The sequence below is a fragment of the Podarcis pityusensis genome (genome assembly GCF_964106645.2).
Source record: "Podarcis pityusensis genome assembly, chromosome: 9".
Classification (NCBI taxonomy): Eukaryota; Metazoa; Chordata; class Lepidosauria; order Squamata; family Lacertidae; genus Podarcis; species Podarcis pityusensis.
Genome location: NC_138034.1, coordinates 69,278,522 through 69,294,576, shown reverse-complemented (window position 1 = coordinate 69,294,576; position 16,055 = coordinate 69,278,522). Strand labels below are relative to the sequence as shown.

The window sequence follows — 16,055 nt, the reverse complement described above, 5'->3', positions numbered from 1 at the left end:
ATGTTGTAAAGGGGGGTTTCAACATGAACAATATATCCCTACTGTGCAATTTGTTATTATTACTTTTATTCAATACCTGCCCTTCACCAGCGGGTCCCAGGGCAATTGACAACATCAAAAGCCATTTAAAACAACTTACAATCACAAAGATAGAGTGGTTCCTAAAAAATAAACATCTCACGTGTCAAAGGCCAGGGTAAAAAGGTGGATCTTCCACATTCACTATACCCAAAAAGGTATAGTGAAGTTGCGAAATGTAACCCTGAGAGGAGGGGTTACAACTTATGAGCTGCCACAGAGAACCAGATATCCTCTAGATTAGAATATCTAGTTGGCCACTGTGATAACAAGTTGCTGGATTTAATGGGCCTTTGCTCTTGTTCAGCACCAAGGAGAGCTCCAAGTGAGCAACTTGCTCCAACTAGGGGTGGATGAGAACTGAAGCCTTTTAAAGCCTCTGCATTCAGTCTATGTCTCCTATGCCCCACATCCTACTGGAGAACTAAAACATCTTAAAAAGCCAACCCTCTGGCCTGAAGACAGCACTTCTACTGCCCTCCATGGCTTCCTACCCAGTACACTCTTTCCCCTGTTGAACTGGCAAGGAACTGAGGGAGGCATTCAGTTCCTAAGGCCAGAGGAAGGCACCCAGAAGCATCTTGGCTCCAGTTCCAATACCCTGGTGTTGTGAGATCTGGTTCAGTGGAATCCTGCCTGCCAGTCTCATCTTCACTAGTTCTGTGATCATCCTCATCAGGATCAGAGCCAGGAACCCAGTTTGGCTTCTCAGCTGGTGGCATTTCACTGTCCAGTTATGGGCATTGCTGTACTCTAGGATCATGACATCAGTGATTGTCTTTGCAAATCTGCAAATCTGCAAACATTAGTCTCTAATACCCCCTTTGGGGTACAGCACTTGAGAGGATAGGTGCTCAATGCAGAGACGAGCTTTTTCACCAGCTCTGTGGAACACCCTCTCTTCTGCAATATGAGAGTTTACATCAGTATTGGGATACCGCTGACTCCTGAACATGCACATGTTTAGGTAAGCATTCCCCTGTATTTGAACTTCTGATTTTGTTGTTCTGTTTGTTTTTAACAATTTTAATTGTCATGCTTTTTAGCTGGCTTTGTATTGAATATTTTACTTAAGAATGTTTTGATGTCCTAATCAGATTGTTAATTGTGTATTTAAATTATGTCCGCATTTTATAATTGATTTTTTAATACCTTTAAGCTGCTTGGAAGCCAGCTTGGTGTATAAGCGGTATATAAATTAAATAGCAATACAAGTGAAGAGTTTATTATGCTGCCTGGCAGGTACAAAACATGCTCATCCAGATTCACAGCAAGCTGCTCTGAAGTCTCAAGACATGAATCTTGCAGGAGACTATCTGAAGAAATCTCTGCAAACAAGGAGCCTAGGGATAAAGGCTGAAATGAAACTAATTAAGAAAAAGCAGAGAGTGATTTCAGTTAAAGGATTCCTTCAGGGCTTGGTGTAGAACTGGCTAGCAGTGGACACAGACAATTGGTCTACAGCAGCTTTTTATGTAAGAAAGCATCAGTCAAGAGCATTGGCTTGTTCTGTTCTTTTGTCTGCATTCACCATAATTTATATGGCTGTCATGGCAAGGAAAAACAGGAAAATAGGAAGCTGCTTTCTATCAAGACAGACCACTGGTCACTCTCAGCTCAGTACTACCTGCACCAACAGGACGTGGTTTTCCCATATTTGAGGCTGGGGATTGAGCATGGGACCTTCTGCCTGCAATGAAGGTGCTCTTCTGCTGAGCTATGGCCTTTCCCCAGAGGAAGAGGCTCTACGCTGGGGGATCTTTGCCTCTTCATATCATATAATCACAGAATTGTAGAGTTGGGATCCCAAGGGTCATCAAGTCCAACCCCTTTCAATGCAGGAATCTCAGCTAAAACACCCATGACACATGGCCATCCAACCTTTGCTTAAAAACCTCCATAGAAGGAGACCGCCACACCATTGTCAAACAGCTCTTACTGTCAGAATGTTCATCCTGATGTTTAGTCAGAGTCTCCTTTCTTGTCACTTGAAGTCATCGGTTTGAGTCCTACCCTCCAGAGCAGGAGAAAACAAGCTTGTTCCCTCTTCCATGTGACAGCCTTTGAGATATTTGAAGATGACTATCATATCTCCCCTGGGCAAAGGGCTGGGTAACAGGATGCAACCAGAGCTACACATAGCATCCTCTTGCGAGGTCTCCAGCTCATTGTGAGAGGTATCAGTATCTTCGATATGTGGATGATTCACAGGTCTACACCCTCCATACCATCTGAACCACAAGTAGCCAGTGCTGAACTTGTGTCTGGAGGCTATAATGGGTTGGGTAAGGGCCAATAAACTGAATCCGAACAAGTTGGAGGCACTATTGATGGGTGGTAATGTGCTCCGCATAGGGTTGTCCTTGATGGCCCTGCTACAGCAGCAATTGTAGTGTAGGATGCAGCAACCAAAGGGCTGCTGGAGGCACCTGTCATTTAAGACCTACACTGAGATTTTGTATTGGCTGCCTCTGTATTACAGGGCTCAATTAGAAAATATTAATGTTAGGTATAAAGCACTGAACGACTTTGGACCCATCCAAGTACTTGATGGAACCCCCCCCCCCCAATACCTGGTCCTGTGATGAGCTTGGTGGTGGCTTTTCATTGTCCCACCAGTGACGGTAGCTCACTGTGTAATGATGCAAGATAAGACCTTCTTTGTAGACCACTTGATTCAACTTTGTCTTCATCCAGTGAGCCAATCATTTCTCCTTCTCTTTCAGCTTCCTAGTCACTGACAAATAGGCTTCATAGATGTTCCCCTACAGTTGTATCTGCAGTGATCAGGCAGATGTGATGTGGGTGGTGTTTAGGGGGCAACCTGAGCTCCACTTCAAAAAATGTCACACGGTTGGTCGAGGAAGTGTTTCCTTGCTTCCGTGTTCCTGTGATAGACAGAGAGAGAGAGAGAGAGAGAGAGAGAGAGAGAGAGAGAGAGATTTGTCTACATAATCGTAGATCATCTATGATTCTTGGCATGTGGTTTGGAGTCTCTTCCATGATAATGACTAGAGGAAAATCTGTTGGAAGATTTAATAAGTGCACTCACTTCTATAACAGCTTTTATATACGCTCAAGCTGCTCTGTCCCGACATAGAAATGCAGGGCTCGTTCGGCAGTCTTTGTGCATCTCTTATAATGACTTCATTAATCAAATCAGGTAGGGGGAAGGAGGGGCTGGGTGGGTGTTTTCTTTCAAGTCCTTTTCAATAGCTGTGGGATAAGAAGAGAATATCGGTTTAGCTGATCCTTGTAGGAGGTTATTGTGCTGTAGACACAAAGTCGATCAATCAAGCATGAATATTTTCTCCCTCCTCTTTCCCCTCTTATAGTTTTCATAAAATCTTTTTTGTTTAAAGGACTGTATAACACAGTTAACTCCCCCCCCCCCTCGTTAACTGTTTGAACATCCTAAGCTGGTGTATTGATCCATCTTGACCAATGCCATCTACACTTGTGGATAGTGCTTCTCTGGGGTCTCTTCCATCACCCGCTGCCTCTTTTAAGAGAAGATGCTAGGGATCAAACCTCAAATGTAGTGCTTGGGAAGCAAATGTCTTGGCAATGAACTATGGGTCCTCTCCATCTTTTTTAAAAATGTAGGGTTTTAGGGGTTTTTTTGCAGCTGAGGTATGCTGCCAGAGTGTGCAATTCTGTGCAGATTAGTCAAACAGTGGCAACTGAAATCTATCCAGGTGAAGAGAGCCTACACAAGGGTCTGTGCATGGAGCAGAATAATGAAAGCAAAGGCTTAGGGAGCACAGGAGCTAAAGGTGTTCACCCTCAAAAAATCAGTAGTAAAGCTTGCTTTTGATCCAGAAACACACCCAACCCCTGCTAATTGCCACCCCCTGTAATTTAGAAAAATTCATTGTAATTCTAGATTATTTCTGGACTACCACCACCACCACCCTTTACTATTGAGCATAATCTAGAATCCAGCCATTTTGTGAAGAAAAGGATGCACTCCAATGTGTCCATGTGTCCTGCTTTACAGAGGACTGTGCTTCATTTGAAGGGCACAGTCCTCTGTTTGGAGGGCTGTCCAATCGAAACCAAGATTAAATATTAAGAACCACAGGAAAGGAGAGGTTGGGGGGCCTTGGAAGTTGCTCATCAGCACTCAACTCCTGGACAGCAGACTGAGCAGCCACACAGGTCACTGTGCTCCACAACAATTATTTTTGTATATCTATCTATCATCTATCTATATCTATCTATCTATCTATCTATCATCTAAATCAACATGCGCAATGATTTGGAAATCTGTACCCTCTTCTTTTGGTGATGCCATCCCCTCTCACTGATTTGGCAAAGTGTAAATGACCACCCTAATGCCCTCCCATCTTTCATGGGGTGGCCTGGCCAACATAAATGCCAAGCATTGATAAGGACTGATGGCATCATCAACTTATATTGGCATGCCAAGCTTCATAGCAGGGCATCAGTACAAGGAAGGGATTTCCAGGCTTGCTTCTATCCATAAAGCCCCCTTATACAGTGGTACCTCAGTTTTCAAACGTAATCCATTCCGGAAGACTGTTCACATTCTGAAACGTTCGAAAACTGAAACTCAATAGCCGACAGCTAGGCTTTAGGGTTTTGCACTCAGTGGCAGTCGCATTTCCTGTTTGACTTCTGAGGCATGTTCCAGGTTTACAACGTTTGAATTCTGAAATGTTCAGAAAGGAGGCATTCAAAAACCAAGGTACCACTGTATCTGTATATTTTCATTGGGGGGTGGAATGTTATACGTCTCTGAGTTACTGTCTCCTCTCCACTTGGATATGCATTTCAGGTTCCAAGCCACTCTATAAAATGAAGATCTGCCTTCCCTCATTCACTATAATGGGTAATTTAAAAAAAATAAATCTGTAACTCCCCCCCCCCCCCATTTTGGCCAAAGTGCATGAAATTTATCGGCACAGAAGCCCTTCCAGAGTGGATTAAGCATGCCATTTTTTAATTTTTATAAGAGAAGGCTTTTGGTGGGGGAAGTAAAGGGATTTCATGTTCCTCCGTAATCCTTTATGGAAAGGGAATGTGAGTTTCATCTCTTTCTTACCTTAAAATAATTAAGAGGTGGCCAAGTGGTGTGAATTCTCATTTGTACATTTAAAAAAGAAAATGTTGCAGCTTCACAGTGGGAGTGTTTGTGTGTTCCATAGTCTTGCAGGCATTCCAGTATGTCTTTACAGGTCTCTGCCAGGCCTCACAACATCCTGAAATGCTCCCTGTGGAGTTCTAAAGAATCATAGAATCATAGGTGGAAGGTACCCCAAGGGTTATCTAGTCCAACCTCCTGCAATGCAGGAATCACAGCTAAATAATCCCTGACAGATAGCCACCTGACCTCTGTTTTAAAAGCTCCCATGATGCAGAATCCACCACTTTCCAAGCTAGACCTTTCCAATGTCAAACAGCTCTTACTGCTAGGAAGTTCTTCCCAATGTTTAGTCAGAATCTCCTTTCTTGTAATTTGAATCCACTGCTTCAGGTCCTACCCTCTGAAGAAGCAGAAAACAAGCTTGCTCCATCATCCATGTGACAGCCCTGGGTTGGGCTGTTTTTTTGTTATTAAATCAGAGCAAAATCAGATTGTTTCATCTGGGTTTTTTAAAAACTTAACTTAAGCTCTTAACTTTTTTTCAAAGAAACTCCTCCACTGCTGTGCTGTAATGAAAACAATCCAGAGCTCTTCAGTTTTCTACAGCGACAACTTTGACTCTTGCAAGTATATATACAGGGAGATAGAGAAGGAGAAAGAGAGAGGTGCCAGGACGATGTTTTCTAGTCTAGCCTCCTCCCTGATGTATGAGTGTCACAACCGAACGATGCTAACAGCACTGAGTAGGTGTAGACAAACAGAAAAGTGTTCAGACGTCTTTTGCGTGGGATTCACTGACAATTAGCCAAGGTTAGCAATGGAACATTTATTTGTCTGAGGAACAATTCAATCAAATGCACACGAAACTGAAGTCTGAGGCAAATATCATGAGCACTTGTCATCTCCTGACCTCATTCCCATCCTGCTAATTTCTTCTGCCTTCCACCTTCTTCCAACTAGATTTCTAGGCGTAACTTTGTGGTGTGTGTGTGTGTGTGTGTGTGTGTGTGTGTGTGTGTTCAAGTGTCCATAGAGGAATGCTCAGGCATACAGTCCTTCAAGAAGTGGCACTGTGGAGGAACAGTTTTGCTGTGGGTTGTAGCCAACGAGAATGTTAGAGAACAAGAGAGAGCTCTGGTCAAATAAGGAAGCAGCAAAGAGAACTGTCACACCAGATAATAAAGTATGTTGGCACCAATAGGCTAGAACAGGGATAACCTATTCCCTCTAGTGTGGTTCCCTCTAGATGTTTTCTCTCATCTGCCCCACATGCATGACCAGGGGTGATGGGAGTTGTAGTCTGACAACACCTTGAGAGCACCTCATTGGGTATCTTGAGCTACAACATGCTAATCTCCACAAATTTCCCATTTCCAATCACAAGAACATAAGAAGAGATATTGCTTCTGCTACTACACCTCTCAGGACAAGCAACAGGAAAACAATCCATGTTAGCATTCAAAGTGCAGACTTAACCTAGGGATCAAGGGATGCTCTTAATTGGTACATCTTAATTGGTGCAGCTGGTATAGCTTTCTGAGCTGAAGTAAACTGAGTGTACAGGAATATGCTTCTGACATTCACAAATGATCAGAGGCCGGAGTTCAGAGTCCTTGCATTTTTTTAAGCTGTTTGTCACCTCTGAAGACACAAAGCGCATTTACTTTCATCTTAAGCGCTTGCTTTCCAAAAAGGTTCCTCTAACATCTCCCTATCTTCCCACTCTGTATGTAATTCTTCCTCATAGGGCATCATTCAATAAAAAAGGTAGTGGAGATGGGCATTCTGCTTTGGTTCAAGTCTTATGCTATTATTTCTTGTGAGCATTAAAATTTCTGGCAATCTCACAGGTTCTAAATATTAAATGATGATAATGATGGTGATGCATTATCTATAAAGTAACAACCATCTATGAAGCTCCATCTAGTATTTGCTGTACTGTGGTACCTCAGGTTACATACGCTTCAGGTTGCATATGCTTCAGGTTACAGACTCCGCTAACCCAGAAATAGTGCTTCAGGTTAAGAACTTTGCTTCAAGAGGAGAACAGAAATCGTGTGGTGGCGGCACAGCGGCAGCAGGAGGCCCCATTAGCTATGAAGGAATGGGTTTCCCAAAACCCAAAACTGATTGTGCAGGCAATTTGAAACTGCACCAAAATCCCTCTTTTTCCTTAGCTAAAATCCATTAACTTGAGCTCTGAGTCAATGTATAAACAAAACCCCGGCTGTGCTCAAAGCTCTCTCCCTTATCAGTCAGTGATGGCAATGAGTGACCTTGCCAAGTTCCACTAGAGCAGGGATGATGCGTCTGTACCTTATCTTATGTCCTGACCACAAACACAAAGACCACAGACCCAGTCCGGGAACAATGCCAAAAGCGTGTTCTCGGAGATGATGACCTCTTCCTCCAAGATAAGAGTAGGAAGAGGAAGATCCTTTTATGGTCAGAAGTACAGGAAGGAATTCCCTTTTATGGTTAAGAATACCAGAGCAAGAACATATGTGATGTCAACCTGCATACATAGGCTGACATGGTTGGATTTATATGGGAAGGAGGGAGAGGGTGCCTGGAGGATATATATACTGCATGAAACTTGTCATTTCTTTGGACTTGCTGTGGACTTGATCACGCAAGTGCCTTCTGCTATCCGGAGAGCAGAATAAACTCTTTCTTTGAATCAACCTCGGTGTCATTTGACTTCCTTCCTCCTGTCCCGGAGCAACGCAGACCCAATCAGTGAACTCCAATAAGGCTACAGCTAAAGTGGTGCTTCAGGTGAAGAATAGTTTCAGGTTAAGAACGGACCTCCGGAACGAATTAAGTCCTTAACCTGAGGTACCACTGTACTGTGATAAGCTATTAAGCCTGACATCCTATACATGTAAAAGCTCCTTCAGTGGAGGTTTTTAAGAAGAAGTTGCATGGCCATGGATGCCTTGGTTGAGATTCCTGAATTACAGGGGGTTGAACTCAGAGTCCCTCAGGGCCATTCAACCTCGGCTTAAAAACCTCCAAGAAAAGAGAGTCCACATCTTTCTGAGGGAGACCGTTCCACTGTCAAATAGCTCTTACTGTCAGAATGTTCATCCTGATGTTTAGTCAGAATCTCCTTTCTTGTCACTTGAAGCCATCGGTTTGAGTCCTACCCACAAAAGCAGGAAAAAAACAAGCTTGCTCCATCTTCCATGTGGCAGCCCTTGAGATATTTGAAGATGGTTATCATATCTCCCCTGGGTATAGGGCTGGGTAACAGGATGCAACCAGAACTCCACCTAGTATCCTCTTGCAAGGTCTCCAGCTCATTGTGAGAGGTATCCATATCTTCAATATGTGGATGACACACAGGACTACGCCCTCCATACCATCTGAATCACAAGTAGCCATTTCAGCGCTGAACTTGTGTCTGGAGGCTGTAATGGGTTGAATGTGGGCCAATAAACTGATTCCAAAGAGGTTGGAGGCATTATTGATGGGTAGTAATGTGCTCTGCATAGGGTTGTTCTTGATGCCCTGCTACAGTAGCAATTGTACTGTAGGATGCAGCAGCCAAAGGGCTGCTTGAGGCACCTGTCATTTAAGACCTACACTGAGATTTTGTGCTGGCTGCCTCTATATTACAGGGCTCAATTAAAACATATTGATGTTAGGTATAAAACCTTGAATGACTTTGAACCCACCCAAGTGCTTGTTGGAACTCCTCTCCCCACCCCATACCAGGGTCTATGATGAGCTTGGGGATGGCTTTCATTGTTCCACCAGTGATGGCAGCTCACCGTGTAATGATGTAGGATAGGATCTTCTTTGTAGGCGACTTGCTTCAGTTTTGTCTTCATCCAGTGAACCAATCACTTCTTCTCTTTCAGCTTCCTAGTCACCGACAAATAGGCTTCATAGATGTTCCCCTACAGTTGTATCTGCAATAATCAGGCAGATGTGATGTACATGCTATTTAGGGGACAAGAACAATCTAGAGGACCACACACAGATGTGGCTGACCAGGGGGCATGGGGCTGCTATACTGTGATCCCAGCAGGTGGGTCGCTGTTTAGTTCCAGGATGGGTGATACTGCAGGGAAATGAGCACAATGCAAACACAAGAGCACCGGAATTTCTCTGCTGATTTGTTTGCATCAAGCCAACCTCTCTATCACCTCTTGAAGTGGAAAAGCTGCAAAACCCTTTATTTCTGAGTCCAGCTTCAGGTATCCGACTGGTCATGTTGTGCGGATACTTGATTATCGTCTTCCAAAGCAAAGACTCTATTCTGAACTTAAAAATGGAAAGCATAATGCTAGTGGTCAACAAAAGAGGCTTAAAGACTCCCTCAAGGCAAATCTTAAAAATTGTAGTATAAACACAAACAACTGGGAAACATTGGCTTGAGAGAGCTCCAATTGGAGAACAGCCTTTACCAAAGGTGTTATGGGCTTTGAAGACTCTTGAACTCAGGACGAAAGAACCCTCACCATGATCAACTCCCACCTGGAAACCTATGTCTCCACTGTGGAAGGGCGTGTGGATCCAGAATTGGCCTCCACAGTCACTTACGGACTCACTGTTAAGACCGTGTTCATGGAAGATAGTCTTACTTGGCTACGGGGAATCACCAAAGAAGAAGAAATTGGAGCCTTAATGCTGATTGTCAGAGTGAAAAACAATTCCAGATAAGTTGCAAGGAGGGCCCTGCACTTAACACAAAGAACTTGGGTTCAATAAGTGTTTTCAATGACTGGAGTGGCAGAAGGTTGAGAACAAACAGCTAATAACAGGTTTTACTGTTGTTATTCTGTCTCTCACAGCTACAATAAACCTACCATTAAAATTATGGACTGGTCATTTCTTCGTCAGAGGGCAAATGGGCGAATTTAGCAGGGGATCAAATACTTTTCCCCCTCACTGTATATATATTTGTGTGGGTGTGGGTGTATACATACACATATATATATATATATATATATATATATATATATATGTATGTATGTATAGCTAAAATATATAATATATAGCTAATATATTGCCTATATAGGGATTGTGCTATCTCACAGACTCTTTTGGACTCTATTCAGTAATGCATTGCTGAATAAAGTCTAACTGATTGGAAATCTGGTTTGAGCCTCCATATTGAACCCACAAAGGGAATTTTCTCCCTCACTCACCCTTTTTCTTTCTGGCAAACATCAGCGCCCCACCTGTCAGCAAGCCAGTGTAGCAACTTTGCCCCACTCATCAAGTTGCTTTGGGCCATGGGTTCCCCACGTCTGCAGCACATGATGGGCAAAACGGCAATGAGAGGGGCACAAATGCATGCTTCTCCGGCACAAACCTGCAGCCCCGACCCGGAAAGTCTACGAACCAGGCCAGAGGAAGAGAACAAAAGAGTTAATGAATCATTTCTGTTGCCTGACTTTGCTGTAATGTGTGGACGTCTTAATGACAAGATGGCTGTACAAAGAACATAATCCCTTCCCATTGAAGCTCTCAAAAGAATGCTGCATACTCAGAGAAGAACAAAAGCCACGGAGGTTGAGGCACTGAGGCGTGAGGTTATCGTTGCCATGCTTGTAACTTTGTGCTGTCAGGAGCTCCTTTGTGTTCCTCTATCGTGTGTCTTTGGGGAGCAAGGATATATTAAGTTGTGCAGCAGACTTGTGGCACGTGCTGCTACAAGTGTAATAATAATGGTAATTGCTAGATGATCTGGCAGATAGTTCCTCACACAAGCTTCCAGAATCTCTTTTTCAACTTAATGGGCAATGGTTACCTTTATGCATACCTTTATTTATTAACATGTGAAAAGAGAGAGAAAACAAAGGAGGGGGTAAGTGCAATGTTTATTGCTTACTTGTCTTTCTGGCTCATGTAAAACAGGAGTGGGGAGCATTCGGCCCATTTCAAGGTCTCCCACGGAGCCCTGCCTCCTCCCTCTTTCCCCTTCTCCCTACACTGCGATGACTAATCCTTCCATTTTTTGAAGAACCCATCTTATTTCTATGGTTGCAAGTTGTTTTAGACTGTTTCCAACATTGTGCTTTACTTGTCCCGTCCCCCCCAAGTCTAATTGCTGAAAGGAGGACTATGGGGAGTTGGGCACAGCAGGGAAGGAAAAGGTTAATACTCCCTGCATGCTACTCTGTAAAGAAGTAGAGGCAGGGGATTAGAGCAATGGGTGCATGAAGGTGTTGGGTGAAGAGCTCTGTCCTTGCTTGTTTGCCCTGCTTTTCATCGGACATCATAGTGGTCGCAAGTGATTGACAGGCCTGCCTACCTATCAGACTTGATCCACAGCAGAGTGAGATAGGTTTCTGAGCTACAGGCTGTACGCCCCTTGCTGTACAGTCTGGGATTTTGCCTAAGCAAAAATTGTCTTCCTGGTTCTGGTCTTTGGCTTGGCTTCTGGCTTTATCCCTCAGATCCGACACCCCCACCCAAAGTGCCACAACTTGTGGTTCCCAGCTCCATTTTGACAATTGCCAATGGGTCAACCCATGACAATGGGATAGCTAAGAAAATGAACAGCTCTTGTCCCATTTAACTTGGGTCTCTCTCTCTCTCTCTCTCTCTCTCTCTCTCTCTCTCTCACACACACACACACACACACACACACCTATCTATCTGGGATTCTTATTCACCCCTTCCAGCTAGCCCTGCATAAGTGAATGGTTAATCTGTTAAAGATGATCACTATATCCTACTGCATGTCTGAACATCATGGCTCAGGGTGTGGTCATATTTATTCAGTATATAATGATAATATAACTGCCAACATGTAACTAACAGGTCTCAATGGAAGCCACCCTATAGGTCCCCTCTGCTATTATCATTGGCCTTACTGGTTGTTCCACCACCCTCGGAACCTTGGCAGGATGGGGGTGGGTAACCCAGGAGAAGGAATTCTCTGTGGCAGACCCTAAGTTATGAAACTCCCACTCCATATCTGGCAACAGAACCCATCTTATTTCTATGACTGCAAGTTGTTTTAGAGACTGTTTCCAACATTGTGCTTTACTTGTGGTAACCTGCACTGGGACCTTAGGGTGAAGGGCAGATATAATAATAATAATAATAATAATAATAATAATAATAATAATAGGTTCCATCTGCTCTGCTTTGCCAGCACACTGTGTTCTCTTCTCCCAGCCATACTGACATATCACATCCCTCATAGAGTCTGGACTTTAGTCCAAGAATTCTGTGGCTGTATGCCATTGCCCTAGATTTTGGACCATCTCTGGCAGTTCTTCTGTCCTTTTGTATCTAGCCTTCTTCCCTTTCTGAGACATGTTCTTAATTACTCTTCATGCAACAGAGCACCATAACTGTTTCTCCACTGGCCTCCTTTCATCTGTTTCTCTTTCTTTCACAGGGATATCACTCCTTTAAATCTGTTAACACTGCAATCAATAAGCCAAGCATACAAGGACGTTTAGCATTTGCAGCGTCTGGACCGATGATTTTCTGTTTTTGATCTGAGCATAATTCCCCAGCCAAGCATTCAATTAAAATAAACAAGGGAGCACCTTGGAATGATCAAATGCCTAGCTGGGCGAGGGATTCGTTCAGAGTGAAAATGTTAAAATATTGAAAGTTCTGCGTGCACCGGAAGAGCAGACGACGCAATCCAAACTACTTAGAAATCGTGCCAAGTAACTTTAAAGGTATGCAAATAAAAGGAAACCAGATGCTTCCAAGACATGAATGGCAACCTGTAACTAACAGGTCTCCATGGAGACATGGCCCAATTAATTGACTGACAGTCTCCAGGCCTACACTGAAGATTTAATAGACCAGTTTAATAGTTGTCCCAAGTTCCCCAGGAAATCCTGGAAAGCTTACATATTTTATATTAAAAAAATAAAGAACCCCATGGGCAACATTCTAGGCAGCCTTGCCATGTAAGGCATATTAGAGATGTGAAAAGGCCTAGGCCTGTAAGGCGTATCAGAGGACACAGAAAAGAGACAAGCTCTTATGCTTTTGGTAATCAGCTGTTTATTAAGCTGGATGAGATTTGGGAAAGGCTCATTTGCTGGGAGCTGTATCAGCTGTTCAATCTCTCAACTCCCAACAAAAGATGGATTTGATAGGTCCAAGCATTAACAGATTCTTTTTGAAGCATCCCTCCAGTTAACTCCTGTCTAGGGTTGATGCTCCCATGCAGACTTGCAAGGCTGGTGCAGCTTTTTCAGCTTCTAGGAATGATTTAGGTGCTACAGCGAGCAGGAAAACACAGAGCTTCATTTTGCACAGAAGAGCTCGGCACCCAAGACACAGAGCGAAACAGAGAGCACACAGCAAGCAGATCAGAATTGTAAAATATGTGATTTGTAATACAGATGTCTTAAAAAGCAGAGACATCACCTTGCTAACAAAGGTCCGTATAGTTAAAGCTATGGTTTTCTCAGTAGTGATGTATGGAAGGGAGAGCTGGACCATAAAGAAGGCTGATCGCCGAAGAATTGATGCCTTTGAATTATGGAGCTGGAGGAGACTCTTGAGAGTCCCGTGGACTGCAAGAAGATCAAACCTCTCCATTCTTAAGGAAATCAGCCCTGAGTGCTCACTGGAAGGACAGATCCTGAAGCTGAGGCTCCAATACTTTGGCCACCTCATGAGAAGATAAGTCTCCCTGGAAAAGACCCTGATGTTGGGAAAGATGGAGGGTACAAGGAGAAGGGGACGACAGAGGACAAGATGGTTGAATAGTGTTCTCGAAGCTATCAGCATGAGTTTGACCAAACTGTGGGAGGCAGTGGAAGACAAGAGTGCCTGGCGTGCTCTGGTCCATGGGGTCACGAAGAGTCGGACACGACTAAATGACTAAACAACAACAATACAGATGTGAGACAAATCTTGGGGCTCTCACACACCCCTAATTAAAAGAGAAGTAGACACAACTGAGCTTTAATTAGGGGTGCACACAGATCTCAAGATTTGCCTTAAACTGGGAAAGTTTGCACCGATCGATTTATCTCTTTGAGCTTCCTCGGAATATTTAGGAAGATTTTTATTAAGACCAACTCAGGTTAGATTTCAAAGTACTGCCACAAAGTCAAGGGAGAAATGGGCAATCTGCTTAATTCTGGCCTCTTTTCCTTATGAAGAAATTATGCATTTTTATTGGATTTTCCGCCTAGTAGTAATTGCTGCCTCCTATATTAAACATTAATTATGAATCACTAATGAAACAATGGGGATTCCAAAATAATTCTAGACTTTCAAGGTCACTCACGTGGGAGGCATGGCAATATTGAGAACCTAGGAAGAGCCCTCCTGGATCAGGCCAAAGACCCATGCTGCTCAGATTCCTGTTTCCAACAACAGACAAAAAGGTAGGAAGGCAGGACTACTGTCTATATATGCATCACTGTTTGGGCTAGGCAGCATCACCTGGAAACTGGCCAGTGATCACACCATTGCAGGAGTCCAGTGTCAACCCCTGAGACATCCTGGCCCTGCTCCTCTTCCATCTTGCTGTGACAACTAATTCACTTGAGAAAAGCATCCATTGCTTGGCAGATGAAGGTGATGGACTACATGGAATTGGCGGAAATGACTGGCAGAATCCGAGACCAGGGTGAAGAGTCGGTGGAAGAAGATTGGAAGAAATTTAAAGACTATTTACAGAAAAATTGTAAAATTAATGAATGTTAGAATGATGTCAGAATGAAATTAAGTGGTTCTAGCAGCAATGTCATAAAGGTGTATGAAAAAATGGCTGGTTAATAGGTGAGAATTTAAAGCTATAATATATTAAGTTAAAGGACTAAGACAAAAACAAAGAGGGAAAGGAATTGCTGAATTAACCAATTGAACCAGAATACAAAAAAGGGAGGTGAGAGGAGGTCAGGAAAGCAAGGAAATGAAATGTAAGATACGAAAGGATAAATTTGTTTCTAAGTGTTCTTTCTATATTTTTTTATACTTGGCATTTTGTATGTTTTTTCTCTTTTTTCCTATATTTTTCATTGTCTTTTATGTAATTTTTTGTTTTTGAAATCTCAATAAATATCATTTTTTAAAAAAGAGAGAAGCATCCATTGCTTTCATTACTGTCTCCACTGGCGAAGGAAGAGGAGTGCGGGGGAAGCAGTGCGATTCCCAGGGTGAGTCCCAAAGTGAAGAGGAAGTGGAGACACTCAGAGAGGGCCTCCGTAGTGTGTGTCTTGCCCCAGTGTGCTTTAAAAGATGAAGCCATCACTGCATGAAGGTATCAGCTCTCTTTCCTTGTTCGTTCCCCAGAAACTAGAGGTTCGCTGCCTTGAAATATTGAGGTTCTACTTAACTAGCTTAGCTTCGGAGTGGAGCACGGGAAGCTGCCTTGAGCTGAATCAGACCATTGAACCATGCAGCTCCGTATTTTCTCCAGCTGTTTTTGAACTGCAATTCGCATCATCCCTGACAACTGGTCCTGCTAGCTAGGGATGATGGGAGTTGTAGTCCAAAAACAGCTGGAGACCCAAGATTGGGGAACCCTGGTCTACACTGATTGGTGGCAGCAATCCAGAGTTTCAGACAGGAGTTTCCCTGAATCTAGGACCTTCTGAATGCAAAGCAGATGCTCTACCATGGAGTGACAGCTCGTCCCCTAATCGTAGACCACTCTTTCACAAAATTGTTCCGATCCCTTTTCAAAGCCATTTGCATTGGTGATCATCGCCATGACTTGCAGCAGCAAATTTCATAATTGCACACTTTGTAAAGGAGCACTGAAATTGTGGCGGTGTATCCAGCAATTCATATACTACCTGTGGCAAGTGCAACATATGAGAGAATCAGCTTTCTGCTTTGTCCTTGCCTTCCTTTCCTTCCTCTTTCCACTCGGCACCAGTCAAATGAGTGAGCAATCTAAGGCTCTTTAAGTAAA

The 16,055-nt window shown here is 43.4% G+C and overlaps 1 long non-coding RNA gene across 2 annotated transcripts in view; it reads right to left on the bottom strand.

The window, feature by feature from the left end:
- Nucleotides 1-447: 447 nt before the first annotated feature.
- LOC308485463 overlaps nt 448-16,055 on the bottom strand; it is a 40,997-nt gene continuing 25,389 nt past the window's right edge. The window contains exons 1-3 of one of the 2 annotated variants that reach the window (XR_013990531.1): nt 10,348-10,372; nt 3,131-3,294; nt 448-2,966 (exon numbers count right to left, since the gene is read on the bottom strand). This is a non-coding gene — a long non-coding RNA (uncharacterized lncRNA). Of the gene's footprint in view, nt 2,967-3,130; nt 3,295-10,347; nt 10,373-16,055 lie in introns of those variants that run through there. The other variant, XR_013990530.1, reaches the window with a different exon arrangement.